We start from the raw sequence: 19,313 nt of genomic DNA on the forward strand, positions 1-19,313 counted from the left end.
TGGGAGTGTTTCCTAGTTTCACTGGAAGGAGGTCTCACTCACAAGCACACTGCCTAGGTGTCACATTTGACTCCTCTCTCACATTCCCCCCTCATATTTACAAAGTAGCTAAAACCTGTTGTTTTTCCCTCCCTCACATTGTAAAGATATGCCCTTTCCTCCGCTGCTCTACTACCAACGCTAAAACCACCCTAACACCTGTCACTAGTTTTAAATACCTGGGCTTATGGTTTGACTCCCACTTAACATTCGGGATGCACATTGATACCCTGACAACCAAGACCTATGCCAAACTAGGGGTACTTTACAGGAACAAATCCTCCCTAAGTCTCCTGGTCAGAAAGCGTATTGCACAGCAGATGCTAATGCCAATTATTGACTATGGAGACATAGTATATGGCTCGGCTCCTCAAACCCACCTTAGCAAACTTGACACCCTCTACAATTCAATTTGTCGTTTTGTTCTCCAATGCAACTACAACACACATCACTGCGAAATGCTCAAAGAACTAGATTGGTCATCACTAGAGTCTAGGCGCAAAGTTCACCTTTCCTGTCTCACCCTCAAATACTTTCTGGGCAAGCTACCCAGCTACCTGAACAAGCTCCTCACCCCTACCACATGCAGTACCTATCACCTGAGATCAGACTCCAAAAGACTATTCATGGTCCCAAGACTCAACAAAGTATCCGGACGTTCCTCCTTCTCCTTCCGTGCACCCCAAAACTGGAACAACCTACCAGAGACTCTCATATCCACCACCAGCTTAAGTTCTTTCAAATCTAAGGCTGTCTCACACTTTAATCTGGTCTGTAACTGTTTCATACGCTCATAATATATATTTTCTTTAACTGTGCATGCAATGTCTTGTATATAAATGTATACCTTGTTCATTTATGTAACTGTATTTGTAACCATGTATTATTTGTTTTACTCTGTGCCCAGGACATACTTGAAAACGAGAGGTAACTCTCAATGTATTACTTCCTGGTAAAATATTTTATAAATAAATAAATAAATAAATAAATAAATACATTCTCTTCATTCTCTCCCGTCTCAACTATTGTAACCTACTTCCGGCCTTCCTGCCTCGCACCTGTCTCCCCTTCAATCTATCCTAAATGCTGATGCTAGAATGACTTTACTCCCTCCTAAATCTGTCTCAGCCTGGCTTCCTATTAAACTCTGTGTCACTTATAAAATGATCTTCCTCTCTTTTAAGGCTATACTTGTACCTCTCCTTACATTTCAGCCTACATTTCTCGCTGTACGCCTGACTGTTGTGTTCTCTTCAAGGATGTCTTCTGTCTACCCCTTCTGTATCTAAACGCCCTCTCTTGCCTAAAACCTCTCACTCACTGCTCCACACCTCCGGAATAACATTCCCCTCAATATCCGTCTGGCATCCTCTCTCTCCACCTTTAGGATCTTTCTTAAAACGCACCTCTTTAATGAAGCATATGGGTAGCGCCGCTGGTTTACACTATACATCTTATGCACTGACCTTGGCCCCGTGCAGATGCGCCACGCGGAACACCCTCCTGTCTCTGTAAGTTCCCCCACTTAGATTGTAAGCTCTTCGCGGCAGGGACTCCTTTTTCTATCTTTTATATCTAAAACGCTTATTCCCATTGTCCCATACGGCACACTTGTGAGCACGTGAGCTGCATACGGAACAAGGGTTAATACACAGCTCTCTAGCTGGCCCACTTTTCATATTCCTTAAAGGACTCTCAAATGAACAATATCTCCCCTCAATCCATCTTCCATAAACCATCTGTCATGGACAGCACACTTGTGAGCATGTGACACACCTCTTTGTTGAATTCTGATTCTCTATTTAAACATGCCCACATTTATGCCCAGGCATTCCTGCATTGAAACACATACAGTAAGACCCTCCCCTGTCGTAAATCAGCTACTTGGCTGACATTTTTATGACTTTATTTCTATAATACTAGGAATAACTTGATGTGTATCAATAGATTCAGGCGAATTTGCAGAATGCAACAAAGTGCAGACTTGCCCCTAAGTTTGAACCGCCCCGCTTCCCCTGTACTTTTTTACGTTTGTTCATACCCCATCCCTTCCCTCCCTCCTCCCCTGTTGTTGCATTGTGTTTTTCATTCACTTTGTGTTTTGTTCATTAAAACTTATTGTTCACTGCTCCCCTCTCTTTTCCTTTTTTGTGTGCAGGGAACAATTGTTTTTTATAACGATTAAAAGCACTTACAGACATAAGTAGGTTTCAGGCACACAATTGTGTTAAGAAACCTGGCTGTGGGGTTTGACCTGTCCATCAGTAGCACCCACAGTGCTCCACTGGGTCTTCCCATGCCTCCTGAGTCTCTCCCCCTCTGTACGCACAGCCGATTAGCTTCCGGGTCACGTGACATCCTTACGTCATCAAGGGGGCGGATGATCAGATCTTTTAGGAGTTACGATCAGCTCCCGCACACCACCACTACTGCCTTGTACCGTCCCAATGTACCTCACAGCTGACAGGCCAGGCAGAGATACAGTACTACGCGTTTCAAGGAAACACTTCCTCTTCGTCAGGGGATTTGTATATCTACAGCCTCTTTGCTCCATATAAATAAGGTATTGTTACCTATAGCATCCACCATAAACATAAACCTACAGGTTTTTGCAATTGAAATAACTGTTCCAATTGGAACATACATACATATTGGTGTGAAAGATTCTTTAACTCCCCAAATAGAATAAGGATTAAAATAATATTATAATATAATTTGAACGCCTACTTTGAGGAGATCAAAAAACCTATAGCGTAATTGAAATAAAATGTCTGACTTGTTACATTTAATAATACCAATGGTTGACAATGTTACTGATGAATAAATAAATAAATTAGGGAGAACCATAAATCTAAAAACAGGGATGTACACTGAAGAATATATATAATAGAATGTAAATTAAAAAATGGATAATTAGAATTGTAGAATATTGTATTGAAGATGCTTCAAATAAAAAAATCTCAGAAGGATTTGAATATTAAATTAATTAAATACTTGAATATATTAATTAAATATAAAAAAAAATTAAATGATTTATTTAAAAACTTTGGTCATTAATTGTAAAAGATTAATAATTAATATACCAGGATAAAATAAATGAGTAAGAGGGACTATAGGTAAATAGATAAAATGATAAGATTATAAGATTATAAACCATGATTTCATAATGCCTAACCCATATCATAAAAAATATATATATAGTTGTGTGAAAAAAAAAGTACACCCTCTTTGAATTCTCTGGTTTTACATAACAGGACATAATAACAATCATCTGTTCCTTAGCAGGTCTAAAAAATAGGTAAATAAAACCTCAGATGAACAACAACACATGACATATTACACTGTCATGATTTATTTAACAAAAATAAAGCCAAAATGCAGAAGCTATGTGTGAAAAACTAAGTACACCCTTACTGCTTCCATAGGAATTAAGATGCTAAGTAGCAGACAGGTGCTGCTAATCAAATGCCCTTCATTAATTGATCATCAGCAAGTGTGACCACCTCTATAAAAGCCGAAGTTTTAGCAGTTTGCTGGTCTGGAGCATTCAGGTGTGTGTTAACACAATGCCAAAGAGGAAAGACATCAGCAATGATCTTAGAGAAGCAATTGTTGCTGCCCATCAATCTGGGAAGGGTTATAAGGCCATTTCCAAACAATTTAAAGTCCATCATTCTAGTGAGAAAGATTATTCAAAAGTGGAAAACATTCAAGACAGTTACCAATCTTCCCAGGAGTGGACGTCCCAGCAAATTCACCCGAAGGTCAGACTGCAATGCTCAGAGAAATTGCAAAAAACCCAAGAGTTACATCTCAGACTCTACAGGCCTCAGTTAGCATGTTAAATGTTAAAGTTCATGACAGTACAATTAGAAAAAGACTGAACAAGTATGGTTTGTTTGGAAGGGTTGCCTCTACTCTCTAAAAAGAACATGGCAGCACGGCTTAGGTTTGCAAAGTTGCATCTGAACAAACCACAAGACTTTTGGAACAATGTCCTTTGGACAAACGAGACCAAAGTGGAGATGTTTGGCCATAATGCACAGCGCCACGTTTAGCGAAAACCAAACACAGCATATCAGCACAAACACCTCATACCAACAGTCAAGCACGGTGGTGGAGGGGTGATGATTTGGGCTTGTTTTGCAGTCACAGGACCTGGGAACCTTGCAGTCATTGAGTCGACCATGAACTCCTCTGTATACCAAAGTATTCTAGAGTCAAATGTGAGGCCATCTGTCCGACAGCTAAAGCTTGGCTTCAAGTTATTGCTGCTAAAGGTGGTTCTACAAGCTATTGAATCATAAGGTATACTTAGTTTTTCACACATGGCTTCTCCATTTTGGCTCTGCCAGGGAATCTTGAAGATTGTTTCCCTTAGGCTGTGTCCCCACTGGCGCTGAGCGTGCTGTGCGCTCGCCGCTTTTTCTTCTTGTACTCGTTATGTAGACATCGGTGCGCGCATGCTCATCCCAAGCTTGGCACTTGAAGAGACAAAAAAAAATGTGATTTTGAAGCGCGCTCAACATGCCCCCCTGCTCCCGCTTGCAAAATACACAGGACACCCGGCACTCATGCTTAGAGAGTTGGTGACGTCACCGCTCTCAAGCATGAGCACGGTCAGCGTCAGCAAGGACGCAGCCTTAGACCGTGCTTATACTGCCGTCGTTGGCGACGGCGACACAGCGGGGGAAACATAACTTTCGCCGGGCGGCCAGGTCGCGGGATTCCGGCAATTTTATTTGTTCAAGTGCCGTCACGTGACGCGACGGCCCTTGAAAAATCAAATTTTGCTGGCTTCAGGTTTTCGCAACGTCGCTCCGTCGCTGTCGCGTGCACTATAAGCGCACGCGGCGGCAATGTATTTGTTTTCCGGCGACGTCGCGTCGCCGGCACTATAAGCGCGGCCTTAGTCCCGTCTCTCCAGAGTCCAATGTCATTGGCAGAGACCCTGTCCATCACATTCTGAGCACACACAAGAGAGGAAGCAGTCAGAGGGCAGTGTGTGTGTGTCAGCTGCACGCACTCACAATTGGGTTACATCATATTATATCACATGTATTGTAAACTATGTACCTGGATGGCGCTATATAATTAAAGATATATACTGTATACATACACTGGGAGTGTTGCTTAGTTTCACTGGAAGGCAGTCTCACTCACTGGGATCCTTTCTTAGTCTTACTAGAAGGTGGTCTCTCATACTGGGGATCGTTTCCTAGTCTTACTGGAAGGCAGTCTCACTCACTGGGAGTGTTGCTTAGTGTTACTGGAAGGTGCTCTCACTCACTGGGACTGTTGCTTAGTGTTACTGGAAGGTGCTCTCACTCACTGGGAGTGTTGCTTAGTGTTACTGGAAGGTGCTCTCACTCACTGGGAGTGTTGCTTAGTGTTACTGGAAGGTGCTCTCACTCACTGGGAGTGTTGCTTAGTATTACTGGAAGGTGCTCTCACTCACTGGGAGTGTTGCTTAGTGTTACTGGAAGGTGCTCTTACTCACTGGGAGTGTTGCTTAGTGTTACTGGAAGGTGCTCTCACTCACTGGGAGTGTTGCTTAGTATTACTGGAAGGTGCTCTCACTCACTGGAAACAAGTATCAGTAGATATCTATGATTCTATGGTTTTTTTACAGATTCGTTTATGTAGTTAATTTTACCAACATATTTTCACAAAAGACCTCTGTTTGTAGTCTTGGCTACCTATATAAAACCACCACTCATGAACTGCCAGCCTGTTTTTCACGATTTCATTCATCATAATTTGAAGGTCTTCTTTGTATATTCTAAACTGTAGTGCATACACTGTATATTTTTTAGTATCATTGCAAATATAAGCTTGGCAGCATTCCACGTTTCTCAAGTGAAAACATTTTACATTTGCCGCCCTAATTAAACAGCAGGTTTTAAAACAGACTTTTATAATGTAAAGGCGCTGAAACCCTGTTAAATATTTAACTATATTTACACATGGAACATTAATTAGACAGTGCTCCCATTGTTTTTAGAAATACTATGCTATATCTGAAATAGTAAAACTAACACCAAGAAAATGGTATAAATTGACCTCAAACAACATCATTTAGGAAATTGTAGACATACATTTCTCACATATAACTGTGTCAATTTTGTTTTTGGATATCCTTAAAATGAAAACAAACGTAATATAAACAACTATTAAATATATTTAATCATTGCATATCTATATCTATAGATATATATATATAGCAACAATGTAAGAATAACAACTGTATAGGGATAATGTAAATAGGAAGATGATTTGTTATGTCTCTGTAATTTATCAATCAGCCACTATTGTACCTACCTTTACAACTATGTGTTATGTTTTACAATAAAAAAAAATAACATGTAATTCTTAAGGTTTACAGAGTTGTGATTGACACAAAAAAAGGCTGTAAAAAAATGAGCAAAGAATCATAACAAAGGTGCCAATTTAATGGCTTATAAGTGTCAGTTAAATGCCAAAACAGGAAGCCTTGTTGCTACTGTAGATGCATGGCCCATGTTTGTGTTGAAATACCAGCATGGAATGTTCCAACTTCATTTCACTGGTTTATTAACTGGCAATGGAATCACAGAATCATTAGGTATGGTTTCCCATACACAAAAGAAAATGCAGCCATATGCAGCAGCGAAGCGGTTAACATCACAGTGCCAAACAGCATTTACCCTTCCCTTGTGATACTGCTGCTCAACATGCTCAGTAAGTTGTCCCTACGACTACCTAGAGGAAAGAAGAACAGCAGCACTCCAATGGTCTCCTATAGAAGAATATACAAAATTTATTCAAAAGGATCAAAATTTCGGTCCAACCATTGACCTTTGTCATGACAAAGCTCTGTGTTTGGACCAAAACGTTGATGCTTTTAAATACATTTTGCATATTCTTCTGCATAAGAGCATTTGAGTACTGCTGTTCTTCTTTCCTGATGTTTGAAAGGCTTCCTGGCTGGTAGACTTGATTCTGCTATGCACCAGGGCAGTATATCAACAATATCGTGAATGCTCTTTTTTCTGGACCCTAAGATTACAAAGTCACTTAGAGAAGTTAGCTAAATGGCACCACTCATCTTTTTTTATGTACTGAAATTCCAAAATAGAGATGTCCTTTAGCAGTCACTCAATGGCCTCTTTGTTCGACATGTCCATATGTATGTTACAGAATATAAAACTATCTGTGCTCAAGCAGACCTCTAAATGAATTTCACTTATGTTATGCACTGTTTAATTGGAAGGCAAAACCATAGTTTAATTTAAATAGTTTGCAGGAGAAAGCCATTCTCTCTTATGTTTCGCTGTCTAAGAGTAGAGGGAAGGGTCAACAGAATAACATCAGACTTTTTATGCCAGGGAGACTTGAGACTTTGGAAGGATGCAAAGGTTTTGGTCCCTCCAAGCTCTTTTCTTAAGATGTGTAATTGGACGGACCGAAATGTTGATGATTTGTTCATAAAACCTTTGCATCATTAATATATACTTTGAGTACTTCTGCCAACCTAGATATTACATGATTATTACCAGTGGTTGACAAATCACCAAAAAATCTACTCGCCACACAAAAAAATCTACTCGCCACCTAGTACCAAACGTGTGCTGCTTGGGCCAATATTTACTCGCCCGGGGGTTAAATCCACTCGCCCGGGGCGAGCAAATGTATAGGTTTGTCGAACACTGATTATTACAATGCACCCAGGCTAGAATTACAAAAATGCCATTGTTGATTCATCAGATTATTAACCAGGTTTTGTTTAACTTGTAGTTTTTTTAGCACATGGGTTAAGACACAAATATAGTTAGGATGGTACTCCTTTCTGAATGTAATTGTATACCAAGCCTCATACAGCACAGTGTCAAGTGAGCTGTGTATCAAATATACAGTCTTGGAATATTCAGTTCTGTGTAGGCCATTAATATTGTATTGTTCTTTCCTTTAGTGTCAGTGTCATAGTTACCTAAGGCGTATTTGTTTATCCCCTTTACTGCCAAATTGGCCAGCCATGCACCTATCTGGCAGCATATGGGTTAAATTTGGACTGACAGTGATATGCCAGCTCAGTATTTGTGTGTTATTTTTGCTCTTAACATCAGGGTGACATGAAACTCCCAGAACTTTGGACACCCTGTTCAAAAGGACTTTTCATCAATGAGGATTCCATTGCATTTTCCACATGAAAGGACAATGGAATTCACAGTGTTTTGCTAAGTAATCCAAGATCAATGGCTACTTCAGACTGGTCTGTATTTTAGAATGGGTTGTGTAACCTGGATACCGTCAGTGTTTCTGCCCTTGCAACATTTGTTTCAAGACTTTTTTAATTAAAGGTTTAATCCCACACAGCCGGACAAAATGCAACCTCTTGTAAAGAATGTATCCATCTAATTGGCTTCCTTAAACAAATTAACCATGCTAGAAGTGAATACTTGGCAGCATGTGTTTTGGAAAGTAATTTCTTCAGGGGCCTGTGGATGTGGGAAGGGTTTGTAAATCAAGTATTTTCTCTACCATTATGCCACCCGGAGCATATCAGAAAGGCAATTAAAGGAAGAAAGGGTCTTGTCTATGCAAACTCTTGTTGAAACACTGACATCAGGCAAAAAGGGACAGCGAGACAAAGTTAAACAACTCCCAAGTCTCAGCTCATCATGTTTGCAAACTGACTTTAAAAAATAATTTAAGAATACTTGTAGGCAGGGACAGAACTAAGGGGGGGCGCATAAGTTTAGGTGGGGCTTACACCAGCCGTCAAGAGTTGAGCAGGAGCTAAAGGGATAACAGTGACATCATCAGGGGAGGAGTCTAATCAAATCGCGGCCGCGAGGAGAGATGAGTGAGACGCCGACTCCAGCTGCTGAATGCCGTGCTCTGCAAACTCATGCTGCGGATGGCAAATTGTAATAACGCGGCGGTTATAACTGGGTTAAGATAGATATATATATCTATATATATATATATATATATATACATACATACATACATGTAGCCCTTGTACCCCCCCCCCCACCTAAGTGAGATTGAGGTGGGGTATGCTTCTCTGACTACTTCTTTAGGTGTTGTGCTGTATTTGTTTGGCAACAGGAGGGCTGAGTGCTCCGCGGTGTTTTGGGGTATATTTGTCCCAGTTTCCGGCCGTGATCAAAGGTCATGGGATAGGGCGAGATATTTTGGACGAACTCTTTGATTCTTCCAGGAATCTTAGAGGTCCATTCCCGCACTTCGGGCACAATCTTGTAGCCTTGCTGGGCATCTTCCTCGGGTGTACTTTCCAGAGAAAAGAGGTGATCAGCCTCGTCCTGGTTGGGGTAGCAGCACAATGCGTCCATGGGCTTCACTCCCCCTGGTGGAATCTCTGCCAATCCAGCTTGCAGGTTGAAGAGATCTCTATGTCGGTCTTGTGCAGATATCTTGCAACACTCTTCCAGAAGGATGGGATGGATTGCTAGAGTATCCAGAGGCAGTTCGCCAGCTTCTCGCAGGTAGGCCCAGATCACTGCTCGCACAACATCTGTGTTGATTCCCAGTATTACCGGGGAACTGGGATGCTCACGGGGCTCAGGGCAGATCAGCGCCTCCACATCCATAGTGTGTGATTTGCCGGTGTTCAGCTGAGGTATCTCTAGGCGAACCTTCACTACCCCGTCGACAGGATAATCCTCGTTGCTAAGTCCCCTCAGTTTCAGGCTCTCCGCTGACTGCAAGGGTCGGTGTTGGAGATGTTGGTTGTAGAACTCTCGGTACACAATGGTCACTTGTGATGACCCGATGTTCAGCACCGCCGATGAATAGACACCATCCACGATGACGCGTATGATAGTGGCAGGTCCTACCTGATTGTAAGCGTCCAATGGTGGGGTTCCATCATTGGGGCTTGGCTCGGGAGTGGTTTTGGCCGGTGTGGCAGTTGTTTGGGCCATCTGAACCCCCCAGAACATTACGTTAGGGTGGAAATTCTTAGTTGGAGTTGTTTTTTTTTTTGTCTGGGCAATCCTTTGAAAAATGGCCCTTCCTGCCACAGTTATAGCAGATGATGCCTCTTGGTTCCATGAGGGCCCCTTAGGTAGGGGATGCTCTCACGGGCGACTTGGGCAGAGAATCCCCTTCTGTGCTGTAGGTTTCTTTGGACTTTGGAGCCGACGCTTGAGTCCACCCTTGGGGCGTTCTTTGGTCCTCGTGGGCATGTGCAAGCGTGTGTATGATTTGTGCCCTTTTACTAACCCCAAAAGCTCCTCGAAGGTATGGGGAGGTCCTTGTAGTAGGGAGCACATAATCACGAATTGATGTGAGGGGATTGCCCCTCGCAAGAATTGTTTGAGACGGTACTCATCCAGCGTGGAGGCTGGGATGTTGTCATGATCGCGCAGCTTCCAGAGGACCAGTTGGATGAAGATGGACAGGTCCTTTTGTCCGGGGCCGTAATATTTGGACCACAGCTCGCTCTCATCTTCATTCTTTCCATAGATACGCACTAGCAGATCCACGATCCGGTGGGCCGAGAGGTCGGGGTTCTGATCACATTGCATACTGACCATGGTAGATGCTGGAGGTTGCAGGCTCTCCATTATTCTCTGTCGTTTCACTGCCTCAGAGCAGGGCCATTCGTCAAGCACCTTGAGGGTGTGTTCCCTCCAGGAATCGATCCCTTCGCCCACGGGGGTAGGGGTCGTCCCGGAGAAAGCCTTTGATTTCCAGTAGTTTTGCGCTTTGGATGACATGGTTAGGGCCTCCACTAATTGTTGTAAGGTTACGCCTAGGATAGAGCCGCCACTTGCTAAGCAACTATCGGGTCCAGACCCTGGACTTGTGAGGGAGGTGACTGCGGTGGACTCCCGGCCTAGCTGGTGGCCCCTTGCGTGGTACTTGAAGTGAAGGTTACCCGGGGTAGGGGTACATCAGGTCTAGCCGGAGTAGTGGTGGCCATATTTATGGTCCTCCACTCCCCAAGGTTGTAAGAGGGCATTGAGATCTGGTTCGGTGGGGAAACTCTTGTGGAAGGTTCCGCCGGAGAGGAGGTAAATACACCATTTTAAAATTTAATAATTAACTCACAGAATGTACAAAACATAACTTTAGTCAGACACATATTACAGACGTTGGGTTCAGATATACTGTTCTCCTGTCTTGATACCTGTTTAACCCAGTTCTTTTCTCCCTCTGTTTACCTCATCTATGACCTTGCAATTTGCCGCAAGAGACTCCAGGATGTGTGTGCGAAAGCCTGATATATTTGGTCTTTTTCAATCTGTGGTAGGGAGTCAATAAAGGGTTTCCATTTTGTAAAGAAATTCGCAGTTTTTTGTTCCTTATTGGTCTCCGTTTCCATTTTATCTAAGGTCATTAGCTGAGTGAGATGTTTTAGTTGTTTCCAAGTTTGGGGCTCATGCTTCACCCATTGCACCATTATAGACTTTCTAGCTGCCAGTAGTATAATTTCAGCAATCCTTGGGATTCCTGAGTCCCCATTAACTTCTTTCCACCCCTCCACGTTCCCAAATCAAACCGATAGAGGTTCCTTTACAGTTACCACTTTTGTCATGTCATGTGTATATATATATATATATATATATATATATATATATATATGTGTGTATATATATATTTATATGTTTATGTTTATGTGTATATATATATATATATGTATATGTATATATGTATATATATATATATATATATATATATATATATATATACATATACATATACATATATATATATATATATATATATATATATATATATACATATACAACTGTATGCTCATCTGCATGTCTTAGGCAGGTCTGCAACCCCGCCTTTCCCCATTATCACCCAGCACTTCCACTGCAGCAAGGGATTCTGGGAAATGACATGCAAATGAGCACACAGTTAAAATCAACCCCACACTGATGAGACCCATTAAGGTCGAAACAGCTGTCTGTGGGTGGTTTTCTGGGTATGCACCTTAACCCTGGCTGTGCTCAAAGCTGTGACCATGCAGCAAGCTTAAGCCTATAGGGAACCATGTTAAAAAAAAATTTTGAGGCAAAAAGTGACACTGTGTGCTCATTTGCATGTCATTTCCCATAATCCCTTGCTGCAGTGGAAGTGCTGTATGCTGGGTGATAATGGGGAAAGGCGGGGTTGCAGACCTGCCTAAGACATGCAGATGAGCATACAGTTGTATTTGCATATTTGCTTTCCTGTGGAGGGTTTTTGTCACTTTTTTTACTCACCATAACTTAACTCAGTATTATGGTTTAGCCTATCCCATAGCCTCTCTTGCATTCCCAGTAAAATCAACCCCACACTGATGAGACCCATCTAGGTCGAAACAGCTGTCTGTGGGTGGTTTTCTGGGTATGCACCTTAACCCTGGCTGTGCTCAAAGCTGTGACCATGCAGCAAGCTTAAGCCTATAGGGAACCATGTTAAAAATGTTTTTTGAGGCAAAAAGTGACACTGTGTGCTCATTTGCATGTCATTTCCCATAATCCCTTGCTGCAGTGGAAGTGCTGTATGCTGGGTGATAATGGGGAAAGGCGGGGTTGCAGACCTGCCTAAGACATGCAGATGAGCATACAGTTGTATTTGCATATTTGCTTTCCTGTGGAGGGTTTTTGTCACTTTTTTTACTCACCATAACTTAACTCAGTATTATGGTTTAGCCTATCCCATAGCCTCTCTTGCATTCCCAGTAAAATCAACCCCACACTGATGAGACCCATCTAGGTCGAAACAGCTGTCTGTGGGTGGTTTTCTGGGTATGCACCTTAACCCTGGCTGTGCTCAAAGCTGTGACCATGCAGCAAGCTTAAGCCTATAGGGAACCATGTTAAAAATGTTTTTTGAGGCAAAAAGTGACACTGTGTGCTCATTTGCATGTCATTTCCCAGAATCCCTTGCTGCAGTGGAAGTGCTGTATGCTGGGTGATAATGGGGAAAGGCGGGGTTGCAGACCTGCCTAAGACATGCAGATGAGCATACAGTTGTATTTGCATATTTGCTTTCCTGTGGAGGGTTTTTGTCACTTTTTTTACTCACCATAACTTAACTCAGTATTATGGTGTGTGTGTGTGTGTGTGTGTGTGTGTGTGTGTGTGTGTGTGTGTGTGTGTGTGTGTGTGTGTGTGTGTGTGTGTGTGTGTGTGTGTGTGTGTGTGTGTGTGTGTGTGTGTGTGTGTGTGTGTGTGTGTGTGTGTGTGTGTGTGTGTGTGTGTGTGTGTGTGTATATATATACAGTGTTCGACAAACCTATACATTTGCTCGCCCCGGGCGAGTGGATTTAACCCCCGGGCGAGTAAATATTGGCCCAAGCAGCACACATGTGTTTTTTAAATTTCCCGCGCTCGCGCTGCTGTTTTTACCGCGCTCGCACTGGAGAAAAAGAAAAAAAAAGCCGGAGGCGGGTTCATGTTGCTGGGGGAGATTACCCCGCCTCCGGCTCTCTGAGCAGTGGCCTCCCTCCTCAGCGCTTCTACTCCTCCCCCTTCCGGCAGCTAGCCGCTTCCATGCCTGTCTGCCTCAGGCCCCTGCAGGGCCATCTGTCACCCCTCGCACCGGGCCACCCGCCCCCCCCTCGCACCGGGCCACCCGCCCCCCCCTCGCACCGGGCCATCCGCCCCCCCCCTCGCACCGAGCCATCCGCCACCCCCCCCCCCTCACACCAATCTCTCCCGGCCTCCGTGACCCCCCCCTCACCCCACGCGGCGTCGGTGTGCCGCCTCTACGGACACTCTGCCGATCTGTCAGCTGTGAAGGAAACCCGATGGCCAGCTCAGTTGTTAGCAGGGGAAATCCCCTAACTGGCTCTTCTCCCTGCTCTAAGCAGGGGAAATCCCCTTACCGGAGCCTCTCCCTGCTGTAAGCAGGGGAAATCCCCTCACCGGAGCCTCTCCCTGCTCTAAGCAGGGGAAATCCCCTAACCGGAGCCTCTCCCTGCTCTAAGCAGGGGAAATCCCCTAACCCGAGCCTCTCCCTGCTCTAAGCAGGGGAAATCCCTACCGGCCCTTCTACATCTATCAGTGAATACTGCGGCGTCGGCGTCCCACTCTGGAGGGGGCGCGGCCCCTTGCAGAGGCCCTCCTGCCGTGCGGAGGCCCCGCTGCCATGTGCGACCCCCCCTGCCTTACAGAAGCCCTCCTGCCGTGCGGAGGCCCCCGCTGCCATGTGCGACCCCCTGCCTTACGGGTGAGTGTTTGTGTGTGTGAGTGACAGACTGTGTGTGAGTTTGTCTGAGTGAGTGTGTCTGAGTGAGTGTGAGTGTGTCACCCTCTCCCTGTGTCACCCTCTCCCTGTATCACCCTCCCTCTCCCTGTGTCACCCACCATCTCCCTCTGTCACCCTCTCCCTGTGTCACCCACCCTCTCTCCCTCTCCCTGTGTCACCCTCTCCCTGTATCACCCTCCCTCTCCCTGTGTCACCCACCATCTCCCTGTGTCACCCACCAACTCCCTGTGTCACCCTCTCTCCCTCTCCCTGTGTCACCCTCTCACTGTATCACCCTCCCTCTCCCTGTGTCACCCACCATCTACCTCTGTCACCCTCTCCCTGTGTCACCCACCCTCTCCCTGTGTCGCCCTCCCTCTCCCTGTGTCACCCTCCCTCTCCCTGTGTCACCCACCATCTCCTTCTGTCACCCTCTCCCTGTGTCACCCACCATCTCCCTCTGTCACCCTCTCCCTGTGTCACCCTCCCTCTCCCTGTGTCACCCACCCTCTCCCTGTGTCACCCACCCTCTCCCTGTGTCACCCTCCCCTCTCCCTGTGTCACCCTCCCCTCTCCCTGTGTCACCCTCCCCTCTCCCTGTGTCACCCTCCCTCTCCCTGTGTCACCCTCCCTCTCCCTGTGTCACCCTCCCTCTCCCTGTGTCACCCTCCCTCTCCCTGTGTCACCCTCCCTCTCCCTGTGTCACCCTCCCTCTCCCTGTGTCACCCTCTCCGTCACCCTCCCTCTCCTTGTCACCCTCCCTCTCCCTCTCCGTGTCACCCTCTCCCTGTGTCACCCACCCTCTCCCTCTCTGTCGCACTCTCTTCTTCGCTCTCTCTGTCGCACTCTCTTCTTCGCTCTCTCTGTCGCACTCTCTTCTTCGCTCTCTCTGTCGCACTCTCTTCTTCGCTCTCTCTGTCGCACTCTCTTCTTCGCTCTCTCTGTCGCACTCTCTTCTTCGCTCTCTCTGTCGCACTCTCTTCTTCGCTCTCTCTGTCGCACTCTCTTCTTCGCTCTCTGTCGCACTCTCTTCTTCGCACTCTCTTCTTCGCGCTCTCTGTCGCACTCTCTGTCTCTCATTCTCTGTGTGTGTGTGTGTGTGTGTGTGTGTGTGTCTGTCTGTCTCTCTCTCTGTGAAGCGCCGACGTCAAGACACTGGTTACGGGGTTCAGGAAACTAGTCATTCACATCTGGCTTTTATTTCTAGATCCGACATTGAGACACACACACACACACGACTAATTGTAGTATAATGTAATACAATAAATACATTTATGTCAAAAACGAATGTTCTGACTAGGAATTTATTAAATGTATTTTATTTATATATTTTATTTTAAAGCGGGGTTGGGGGCGGGACTATGGGCGGAGTTGGGGGCGGGACTAGGGGTGGAGTTGGGGGGCGGGACTAGGTGGCGAGTAGATTTTTTGGTTGGGCGAGTAGATTTTTTGGTTGGGCGAGTAGATTTTTGGGTGATTTGTCGAACACTGTATATATATATATATATATATATATATATATATATATATATCCTTTTCTATCTGTTAATATTGGATATCAAATGCATAATATGCTCTATGTAGTAATTTTAAATTGCAATTCCAGGGGATCTTTTTACTTGGTCGCGGACAGCGAACATTGAGGTGAGGGCGGGGACCCCTCCCACTGCGACCATGTGTCGCGGAGGTTCTCTGTGCTCTAAGACTCAGTCAAGGGCCTGTTGCTGAGTGGGCGTGAACATGATGGTCTAAGGGTTTTCACCAATTTGAACTGCTAAGTAGGGCACCCCAGGGCTGAGGTCTCAGCAGCGCCTCCAGTTGTAGTGCACTTTCCTGTACCTCCTGGACTATGCCAGAACTCTGCCCCTAGGCCCTACTTCCCCCCAAAGAAGTGGAGTGTCATAGGGAAGGCTCCAGATAGTGACCCTCCCTTTAGAACCTCAGCTGTACTACTGTGCCGCGGCCGGGGACCAGGCTGAACGTGGCAGCACAGGACAGGAACCCTCCGGCTAGAGACTTCACCACAGACTGTTTCCTGGATAAGGTGTGTGGGGAATTGTGTTGGAGGTCCCGCTGCGTGGGACAAGATCCAACACCATTATCAAGCATTCCCTGGTTAGGCCATTGACCAGGAAAGTACCCACCGTGCACCACCACTTCACAGGGGGTAGCGCTAACTCAAATTTGGGTGGGAATTGTTCTTCGGACACCAGGTGTTTAGGTGCCCAGGGCACCCTCAGTACTTTGGGGGAGACACACAGGGGTATTGTGGTATTGAATCAGTGTGTTATTGTATTTGTGTATTGTGTTGTTGCATACTGTGGGGTTACAGTAAAACCAAGATATATATATATATATATATGTGGTATTGTTATTACTGAGTGTATTGAGTTCTATGTGGAATCATCCCGCCAATGCTGGGATCCCTCATAGGTGGAAGCGCTGCACAAAGAGTGTCAGGAAATAGCCCTGACATATGTTCCTAGTACTCCCTCTCCTCCCAGTTCCTTTCTCTGTCCACTAGGTGTGCTGTTGTTTCTGTCTGTCTCCTCTTGGTGTTCTTGTCCTCCTTCTCTGTCTGTCTTTATTGTTTCCTGTTTCTCCTTGCCTTTGTTTTATGTTCAGACTCCAATGCCCATGCGTATGATCTGTTCCTGTACCCGTTCTGTTCTGTTTCTGAGTCCTGTTCATATTAGAGGCCCTTGCTATTTAACTAGATTGCCCCAGTCTGTTTTCCTGAAAGCAAGTCCCAGATCTGCTCCTACTCCCCTGCCTGTTCCTGCTCCTGCCTTCCCGTTGCCGAACTCTGCGTGTGACCCCGATGTTCCTGCTTGCTACCTGCCTCCGACCACTGCGTGACCCCGATGTGCCTGCATGCTGCCTGCCTCCGAAACCTGCGTGTGACCCCAAACTTCCTACTTGGCACCGGCCTCAGCCCGTGACCCCAACAATCCTTGCTTGCTCCCCGCTGTTCTGGCCACTGAGGTCCTACCGACTCCAGGATCTCCCCTTGACAGAAAACAAAAGCCACTTCTGGACCTCGCTGGGACAGATTCTAAACCTACATGCTTCAGCAGACCCCTCCCGTGTGCGTGGGAGGAAAATAAGTACTTTTTGTTAAAGTTTGGAAGACCCATTTGGGACCCTGAAGTTTTTTTTGCTGCAGAGACCAGTGCACCTTTCTTTGAGGGTTTTTTTTTTTTTTTTTTTTGCAGTGCCTGGGTTAACCCCTGCAGTACCTGTTATCCCCATTGTATACTCTGACTTTCATTCCCTGGACAAGGCTTGTATTTCTCTGCTTACCCTGGTTGGACCACTGCTGTTTTACAAGGTTCCATTTCAAAAAGAGAACTCCCATTGTTTGGTTGCTTATGTTGTGATTTTTGTGCAACCAGTGATATTCCTGTGCCTGATTTATAAAGTTTCAGATTTAACTGCAGTTTTCTCTGTCTATGATATTCCTATGCTTAAGTTCTAAAGTTTCAGATATAACTACAAGTTTCTCTGTCTATGGATTTCCTTGCTATTTATGATATCTCTGTGACTGATGCTAAGGTCTAAAATCTAAAGTTCAGCTCTCCTATCTTTTGTCTTTTGCCTATTGTGCCTAATATTTCTGTTGTTCATTCCAATGCTTCTGCCTTAAATACACATTTCCTCTTTACTGGTTTCTTTGGAAGTTTGGTTTCCCCATGTCTGAAGCTATGGCTCCCACTTTGAAAGCAGTCCTGAGCAATACATATGAACACAGTACCACTGATTCTTCAGAGCTTCTCAAAACAAAGAGAAAGAAAAAGAAGAGAGGAGGGCTTACAGTGGAAGTTGCAGAAGGAATTAAGGATGAACCTTTAACCTCAGGAAAGTCTGCATTAGACGAAAGAGATATGCTGCAGCCTGAGGCAATTCACAGAATCATCCCAGGAATAGTGGAAAAGAAAGAGGATGCCCTTAACCAAGGTAAAGAAGCCTTAATTCAGACACTTCAATCTGCATGGAAAGAGATTGATTGCCTCCATGGACGCCTAGATAAAGGCCAAGAGGCCAAAGCTGCACTACTAAGCTGTCTGTACTCAGCAATTGCTGAGTGTGTACTCCAGGAGAAAGAAAAGGATCAGTTGGAGAGGGACAGGGTGATCTTGTCAAGTAAACTGGAGAAGGCATGCACTGATTCTGCCCAAGACCAGAGTTTCATTGATTAAGTTGGCACAGCGCTGGAAGCATCTCAGAAAGAAGTTCACACGCTTAGTACAGAGCTGGAAGCCTCTAAGGCTGCGCTTATAGTGCCGGCGACAGCGACGTCGCGTCAAAACAAATGCATTGCTGCCATCGCGTGCGCTTATAGTAAGCGTGATGTGACAGAGTGACGGCTTGCTCACTGGAAATCTTCTCAATTTGATTTTCCAGCAACCGCAGCCTGATGTTACTGTCGCCGGCACTATAAGCGTAGCCTGAGGAGAAGAGTTGCCACTTCAACACAGAACTATGTTCATTGAGAGAGATCTTCGAAGGGTTAAATAGCAGTTTTGAAACTGTAACCCAAGAGTGCAAGAATCTCTGTGTCCGAGTCACTGAAGGAGATAAAAAAAACTCCATGAATTAGGAGAGGAGAAGAAACAATTGGCCCAGAAAAGTTAGAAACTGAACCAAGAGTTAGAGATGGAGCAGTGTCTCTGCTCCTCTAACAGTCAGTACACCCAGGAGAAAGAGACCTGGAAAAGGCAAGCTGCTGAGACCTTAGCAAAGGAATTAGCAGAGCTCCAAGACATAATGAAGGATGCGTGGAAGCAAGCTCAGAATGATCACAGTGAAGAGATGAAGGTCCTTAGAGGAGAATTGCAGGATGCACTCAACCAGGGGTCTATCGCCGAGGAGTGGAAATTGCAGCAAAGCCTAGAAAGGGAAGAGCTAAAAGCTGTCAGCTGAATACACATCCCAGCAACTCACAGTGCTGCAGGCCCAGATCGCTGAGCTCAAGATACAGCTCGCCAAAAAGGAAGAGAGAGAAGAGGTGTCCGTCCGTCAAGTGGCCGGCCTGACACTGCGCTATGAGGTCAAAATGACCAATGCCTGTGAATTGC

This window comes from Ascaphus truei, chromosome 7 (genome assembly GCF_040206685.1).
Source record: "Ascaphus truei isolate aAscTru1 chromosome 7, aAscTru1.hap1, whole genome shotgun sequence".
NCBI lineage: Eukaryota > Metazoa > Chordata > Amphibia > Anura > Ascaphidae > Ascaphus > Ascaphus truei.